Genomic DNA, 9,043 nt, shown 5'->3' with positions numbered 1-9,043 from the left:
ACCGTCGATACGACCGTCGATTCGTACGTTACGACCAAAACGTCGAACTTCCGTCGACGCCACGGCCCCGCACATCGACGCCGCGGTTCGGCGTATCGACGCCGCGATCTGGCGTATCGACGCCGCGGCCCAGCGTATCGATGGCAACGATGTATCTGGAAGCGGCGAGCGGTGACAGAAGAATAAATATCGATGACGTTTTCGGTATATACTTTGACACGAACAAAGTAATGCTCGGGAACAAGCATGTCGAATTCGACCATAAAAACGATGATATAATCGTCGCTGGTAAGAGATATCCCGGTACGGAAGGTCTGTACGAGTTGATTTTCAAGAAGGTACCCGATGAAACCGCTTACACCGAGGCGGATAAACGTCACTACAAGAGCATACTCGAAGCGACGAACGCGCATAAGAAAGATTTCAGCGACAGCGGTCGCGTCATGGGTAACAGAGGCTCAAAGTACGTGAAGGTGATCGCACCGCTGCTGTCAGGCGATTCGGCCAGGAAATCGAGAAGAAAAAGCTCCGGTAAAGGATTACCTCGCCTCATGACGTTAAACGATCACACGATCGACTACGTGCACTGGGACGATCCTAACGAGCTCGTGGATCGTCTTCGATTGCTGGATGCTTCGCGTCGAGCCGGTCACAACGCTCACGACAACGAAATTCTGTCGATCGTCGAGGAACTGCGCGAGGCGGGTTTGATTATAAATTGATCGACCGGGAGGAATCGAGCGACAGAATCGATCATGTCTAGATCGCGCAAGTCGAGCGACGCAGGTCCCGAGAGGAGGCGACTCGTTGACGAGTTGCACGCCCCGGCGAGAAGAAATTTTCCGCGAAGACGCGTCGTGGTCAAGGGATATGACGATCTGTGGCAGGCTGATATCGTCGAGATGCAACCGTACGCGCGTTTCAATCGAGGCTACCGCTATATTCTTACCGTCATCGACGTACTCGGCAAGTACGCGTGGGCGATACCGCTCAAGAACAAAGGCGGCAGCGAGACGGCTGACGCTTTAGCGGAGTTGATGCGAAAGAGCGGGCGATGCCCGAAAAATCTGCAAACTGACATGGGAAAGGAGTTTTACAACGCCGACGTGCAACGACTTTTCGCGAAACGCGGCGTCAATCATTACTCGACATACTCGGTAATGAAGGCGTCGATAGTCGAACGATTCAATCGCACGCTCAAAAACGCCATGTGGAAGATGTTTACACTCAATGGTAATTATGAGTGGTTCGACGCGCTACCGCGTCTCGTAGACGAGTACAATAGGCGCAAGCATCGAACGATCGGCATGCGGCCCGTTGACGTGACACCTGATATCGCCAAAAACCTCCTCGACACCGTGTACAGCGCTATAAAGATAGCCGCTCCGGCCAAATTCAGGGTCGGTGATAAAGTACGCGTGAGCAAGTTTAAAATGATTTTTGAAAAGGGATACACTCCGAATTGGACCACCGAGGTTTTCACGATCGTTAAGGTGCAGCAAACTAATCCAGCTACCTATCTACTGGAGGATTATCGCGGTGAGGCGATATCCGGAGCGTTCTACGAGTACGAGTTGCACCGCGCGACGCATCCGGACGTGTATCTGGTGGAGAAGGTTCTGCGCAAAAAGGGTGACAAGGTCTACGTAAAATGGTTGGGATTCGACGGATCGCACAATTCGTGGATCGACAAAAACAGCATCGTTTAATAAATTTTTTTTATTTCACACATGTGTATATGTGATTCGATACAAAAAATGTATAAAAATGAGAAAAATATATAACGTACGCATTGTACAATGTTTTACTTCATTTGTATAATTACATCTATAATACATACTACATACTGCGTACTGCGTACATGTGTACTGCATACTGCGTACTGCGTACATGTGTACTGCGTACATGTGTACTACGTAAGGGCATGCTAGCGACTACTAACTTAAACCTGTACATCATCGCATAAAAATATAAAACATGACCGTTTCGTCGGTCGTTTCGAGATTTCCGCAAAGAACACCTCAATCAACGCATCAAACACTCCACAAAATAAATTCAAATTAAGTTTAAAACGACATAAGCAACCAAGAACATCACATACACCGCATACACCGTAAAATAAAATATGCGAATGTTAACCCATACATTATATCGCAATTAACCGGTAAAACCAAAAAAGAAAAGAAATACCAACTATTGTACCGTCAGTAAAAATAAAGGGGTAAAGAAGTAAAGGGGTAAAGGAGTAAAGGGGGTAAAGGAGTAAAGGAGTAAAGGAGTAAAGGAGTAAAGGGGTAAAGGGGGTAAAGGGTAAACAACAAAACCAGTAACAACAAAACCAGTAACAACAAAACCAGTAACAACAAAACCAGTTACAACAAAACCAGTAACAACAAAAAAAAGAAAAAAGAAAAAAGAAAAGAAATACCAACTCTTGTACCGTCAGTAATAAAATAAAGGGGTAAAAATACGAGCATAGTCGGAGAATATGACAACGCTAGGAATAAATTTTAAAAAAGATGCAATCTACGCATCAAACGGTACAAAGTGAAAATCAAATTAACTTTTGAAAAAAACCATTAGCAAACAACAACACTTCATACACCGCAAAATAATAATTATTTTGTGCAATCCAGCCCATTTGCTAGCTGCAAAAATACCAAAAAAGAAAAAAAGAAAAGAAATACCAACTATTGTACCGTCAGTAAAAATAAAGGGGTAAAGGGTAAAGGGGTAAAGGGGTAAAGTAAAGGGTAAAGGGGTAAAGGGGTAAAGATACGAGTATAGTTGGAGAATGACAGTGCTAGGAATAATACATATAATGTATGTTATTCCACGCATGCTTCATATAACGAGCTCGAGACTTTTATAAAATATTTTTAAACCAGATAAAATTGAAAAAGAGGCAATCATGAACGCATCAAATACTAGAAAGTGAAAATCAGACTAAATTTGATAAAAAACCAAAGCAACCAAGAACATCTCATACTCCGCAAAATCAAAAATGCAATCATGAACGCCTCAATCATCCCATCACTCTCCACAAAATGCTAAATATGCGAATGTTAACAATCACTCGAGAAACGTTGCGTCAATCGGAAGTATAATACATACTGCATACATGTATACCGCGTACATGTGTACTGCGTTTTTTATCGAGGTATGCGATAATGACCCCACGGCAAGGTCTCGGTCGAGTTCGGCACGAGATATCGCTTGTCGTCGTACGGACTCAAAGCGATCTTTGTCTCGGACACGGTGTACACCTCATGCAATTTCGACCTGATGCACGATTGGTCGCGAGTCATAGCGATCTCGTCCTCGAGACACCTCACGTAATCGTCGAACGTTATAGTTCGCGCCACGACTCCGCTCTTTACACCCTTTGCTTTTTTGGTGTCTTTTCTACCGTCTACCCTGATCGCATACATCTTAGCTCTGAGTCCGACGAACTCTGTGACGATCGCACCGTTACACTCATCCTTCATTAAGCCGGGTATTTTTTTGTTCGCGAGAGGTATACCATACGCGTTATCGGGCGGATAGTCGCTCGTGTCGAACCTCGCGATATCGCGTTTCATCATCTCGTATACGTCGTCGCACTCGACGCTGTACACAAGACTGTCCGTGTCGGTATACATGACGCTACATTTGTCTCCGAAAGTCGGTATCATATACTCGTGATGAAACTCGTACAAGCATACTTTAGATATGTCAGTATAGACATACCGACGTATATCGGCTTGGCGAATTTCACCTCGAGTTTACGTAATTCCACAGCTACTAAATTTTCCGCAAATACGCTTCTGCTGTGAAAATTCGGTTTGGCGATCATCGCCTCCACACCGCACCGTCCGTCCCACTGCGAGAGCAAGCGAACGTCGACGCGATTTCGTACGTTCTCCATCGTTTTACCGAACACCGCGTTGTTCATCAGTTTAAACAAATTTTTTTCAAAATCGTTGGTCGCACGAGTTCGATGTCGCGTGTTGAGCTCGATGTAATCGCGCAACCATGCCGATTGAGTGAATCGCAGCACGCGGTAAACCTTGGTGACGCGAAGACCGTGACGCGTGCACAGCTGCAGATTGCGATAGTGGATGACGTATCGCTTCTTATCACACAGCGTAGCCAAAAGTTTTACATCGTGTTTCGCCCCCGGTGGTTTCTCTCGCGTGGGACAGAACGGCAGATCGGAGTGCGCGTCGTGCACGCTCGCGGGATACTCGAGATCCACCTCGAGAATATAACCCGTGGGCGAGTCCGCGGCGATCGCGTCTACGTCGAGGTTCGCGAGGTCGTTGTCGTCGACCCATTCGAAGTCCGCGTACGGTAACGGCTGACACATGGCCCATCCGTACAAGTTATTTACATCGTAATACACAATGTACGACGAAGGTTTCGACGAGTCGTAACCCGACCGCATGTATCTGTTATTGGCTCGCGCGTATCTGTTGGAGCATTGACTTAGACCGCCGCGTATACCGCGTTCGACGAACATCACCATGTCGATGTCGGTCAACAATTCGAAATTTATGCGCGTATGCTTGAGCATCGCATCCCACGTGAAACCGGGTAAGGTGTAGTAATGCGCGGGATCGAGTCCGTAACTCTCGACGCATCTGTCGCGAAAATTTTCAAATACGTCAGCCAATAACAGTACATCGGTCTTGAGGTACAGATCGCTGTACTCGCCCAGAGTTCGAACGGAGAACCGCTGCCATACGGTCTCAGCGTGCGCGTAATCTGACTCGGTCACCGTGTCACCGGTCAGCGAACTGAAGAATGAGTCGCGCGACGGTAAGCTTGACTCATTCAATTTTTCGACGCTGTTGACGTACTCGTACGGAAATACACCTTTTCGCGTCAGAAGATTGAAATTTTCTTCTGAAAGTGTCGCAAATTCAGCGCGCAAGATTCGCAATTTGTCTTTGGCGAGTAGAGACGATAATTTGTCGAGGCTAGCGTTCAAAAATTTGTACGAGTCTATAAAGCGCAACTTTATCGCAGTTCGCGAGTCCTGTCCCTCAGCCGTATCGTCAACGTGTTTCGTAAAGGAGATATATTTCTCCTTCGTTATCGGTAATAGATTAATTTTACCCTCGTACGCTGTGGCGATCTCCTTTATAACAAAGTGTGCATCGTAACCCGACAGATTGTGAAATACGACGGGGATGTAACGCGTGTCGCGGTATTGCAGGTTACATTTTGAGTGCGCGGGACCTCTATACCGACCGGTCAAATGACAATGATCGCGCACACGCTTCTCGTCCGCCGCAAACGGATTTTCGCATACGTGGCACAGCTTCGCGTTCTCGTGCACCTCGAGCTGCGCATTCGACAACGTCTTCATCGGGACAACGTTTGAGATTACGGTTTTTACGCGATGAGCTAATCTCACTAGCCGCTCGACGAACCACTGGACGCAATCAGGTTCGCGACGATATTCGTATCTCGAGAGCGACTCGTCGTACGAGCATCGGACGTAGTATCCCACGCTGAATACTTCGTGATGTTGATAATTAAACGTCGTTTGTTCGGGCGATGATGGTGGATCGATATTTCGCAGCACGCACTCCAGATCGGCGTAAACGATGAACGGCACGCGCTCCTTGTTGTCGTGATTAGAAAAGCTGAGCCATTTGTCGTCCTCGCTGGGTAGTCGTATAGCGCAGTCGTTTAATATTCCGCAATCCATGACGTGAGCCTCGAGCTTCTCGCTCGAACTAAAGTAATGAAGACACCTAAAAATAAAATATTTTTTACAAAATAATAATTTTAAAATAATATTTTAAAAATCAATTATATATTTAAAACCATACGTACCGATCACAAATGTGTTTCCGATGCTCGCGTCCGCTTAGTTGCGAACTGACGAGGCGTGATAGATTACTGATACACGCAAAGTGTCCCACTTTCTGGTTATCGTTGTCATCGTTGTTATCGGGTTGCACGTACAATAAATTTACGTGTCTCTTTTTCTTCTCATTGCTGAGGCGTATAGGTAGAACGTTTATTTCTTTTCCACGTGTCTTTGTGACGTACACGTTGATCGAGATATCATTCAATCGTTCGAGTTTCGCAACGTCTTTAAGAGTCGCGGGAAACTCCACACCCTCGACGTTCAGCACCGTTGCGTAATGCGGGTACGACGATTCCCGATCCACGTGCTGCTTTACGGGATACAGAGCTGCCACCACCGACCACGCGAGACACTTGTCATCCATCGATTTTACGCATATCACTGCTTTTTTAGCGACTATTTTCCGCGACAATGTAACGTGACATCCCGAACGCATCGGATTGTACTTGTTTACGTTGATCAACAAGTTCAAAATTCGCGACAACGCCCATCCGCTGTCGCGCTCCTGAAACTCCTCGAGAGAAGCCAGCGTGGGTTCGATAACATGTAATCGGTACCACTCGCGTACATCAGTATCTTGAAAGATCTCACAGTTTTTCGTGGTTATACTTTTGTTGGCGCGTTTGTCCCCGGCCGTGAATTCACCGTTGAACGCGGTGTTCACTTTCACGCAATTAGTTTTACGCACGATGTTCTGTACGCGCTCGCACACCGCGTTACCGGCGTCCTCCAGGAATCGCAGCGGCTCGATGTAGTTTGTGTTTATTACCACACCCGTTGCGATACGACTTTTGAACGCGGTCTCGATCTCGCGCCACTCGAGTTCACCAGCTGCGTTGTCACCATCACCGTCGGCAGCACTGGTGCTCGCATACTCGCCACCCTGGTGCACGTAACGTCCGTACAAATGTTTCCTGACACCCAAAAGTCGCGCGATACTCGCCACCGTGGATTGCGCGCATCCGACGGATACGCGCGTTCGCTTGGCGCGACTGCGTTCCTCGAGTCGATTCACTAGGTCGTCACATCTCTCAAGCCACACGAAAAATTCTCCCAAGGTGGTCACGGCGTCAGCCTGCACCAGGAGTTCACGCTCTTCCTCGAGAAAACTTTGATCCATTTTTAATGATTCTCGCACCGATGCTTGCACGTTAATGTTTTTTAAAAAACGACATTAGCAATAAATACAACAAAACAACGACATTAGCAATAAATACAACAAAACAACGACATTGGCAATAAATACAACAAAACAACGACATTGGCAATAAATACAACAAAACAACGACATTGGCAATAAATACAACAAAACAACGACATTAGCAATAAATACAACAAAACAACGACATTGGCAATAAATACAACATTAGCGATAAATACAACAAAACAACAACATTAGCGATAAAAACGACATTAGCAACGTGAGTATGGAAATCGAAGTACATTGTTCACGCATTCGTGCATACCGGGCACATATCGCACGAAATTACAACGAATGTTGCGGTTCTACAGTTCAAACACCACGTACCGCTCAGACTATCGTACGATCCTACGACGTGTTTACGAATCTTGAAGACGGAATCGTTGAAATCGTTTCGCATCAACACCAAACAAGAAGCGCACACGTTGTATCCTCGCCCGTCACAATAATAAAAATATATGGCACAAAATTTCGTACGCAGATTAATCGCGTTTAAATTCCGTAAATTGATCGTTTTGCGCGTAGTACTTTCAACCGTTTCATCGTTGTCATCGTCGGTTTCGCAAGCACTATCCTCCGACAGGGGATGAACCTCTTCGATTTCCTCACCGATTTCTATTTCTATTTCTTCACCGATTTCTTCACCGATTTCTATTCTCACGTCAACGTTCATTATCGTCGATCGCTCGTTCACTAATGAGATTCGCGCGTGGTTACAAGAGAGGCCTAAGGAATGCTTTATATTCTACCCCTACTCCTGATTAATCATGTGACACATTTTTACCCTCTCTCAAATTATAATGAGTCATTTCATAAGTTTCACTTTGCAGTATTTTAAAATTGCTATCTTATCTCTGCCCGACAAAAGAAATGTACACCCGCTAAATAGCAACTACCCCGTTTGCAGAGTCTTTGAGTTTAGCCGCATAGTTTTTGTTATCTGAGCAGTCTATTTTTCAAAGATGTGGGGAACGAAAATCGTTACCTTATCTCTTTCCGAGAAAAGAATGCACACCTGCTAAATAACAACTACCTCCGTTTGCAGCCTTTGAATTTAGCCGCATAGTCTTTTGTTCTCTTAGCAGTCTATTTTTCAATGATGTGGGGGAATTAAAATCTTTACCTTATCTCTTTCCGAGAAAAGAAATGCATACCTGCTAAATAGCAACTACCTCCGTTTGCAGTCTTTGAATTTAGCCGCATAGTCTTTTGTTCTCTTAGCAGTCTATTTTTCATTGATGCGGGGTAACGTGAGTGGCAACGTGAGTGGCAACGTGAGTGGCAACGTGAGTGACAACGCGAGTGAGAACGATAATTTTTTTTATCAGTATAAAACAATTTGGATCGAGATGAGTTCTTCAACCGTCGAGCGATCAGTTCCTTGCAACCAGGCATCGGTAACTGATCGTCGCCAATTAACAAGTTACAAAAAAAATGTAAGTATCTTTTCTGATATTATTTTTAATATCTTTTCTGATATTATTTTTAATATCTTTTTTAAAAAAAATTTCCGATTAATATAAAATATTTTTTCAGATGATTTCCAACATCAATATAAGGCAACTTACCCGCTGGCCGCACGAAGTACGCGTGATACGCGTACAATCACCCACGCTATTTTGGGTAAAGTTAACAAACGGAGAGAAGGCTCATTTGGAGATGCTTGAACAATTGACTGCACATATGAGGATTGCAGCAGCCAACCTCATGCTGTTACCACATGAAGTTACAGTGGGAACCCTTGTTGCTATCCGAGAAGGTTTAAAGTGGCAAAGAGGAATCATCGATGATGTTAGTGCTACGTCGATTACGGTACATCTTCGCGACTGGGCTCGCAAAACCTGTAGACTACCTTATGAGTGTTTCCGACTGGACGAACGATTCTGTGAATTAAAGTGGCAAGCGATACCGTGTGTTCTAGACGGAATCTTGCCTCGGCGAGCCCAGATATGGACGGAGCAAGAGATCACACTCGCTAA

The sequence above is a fragment of the Cardiocondyla obscurior genome, linkage group LG04, assembly GCF_019399895.1.
Source record: "Cardiocondyla obscurior isolate alpha-2009 linkage group LG04, Cobs3.1, whole genome shotgun sequence".
Lineage (NCBI taxonomy): Eukaryota > Metazoa > Arthropoda > Insecta > Hymenoptera > Formicidae > Cardiocondyla > Cardiocondyla obscurior.
The sequence above is the reverse complement of the archived record's forward strand: the minus strand, read 5'-3'. Positions refer to the sequence as shown.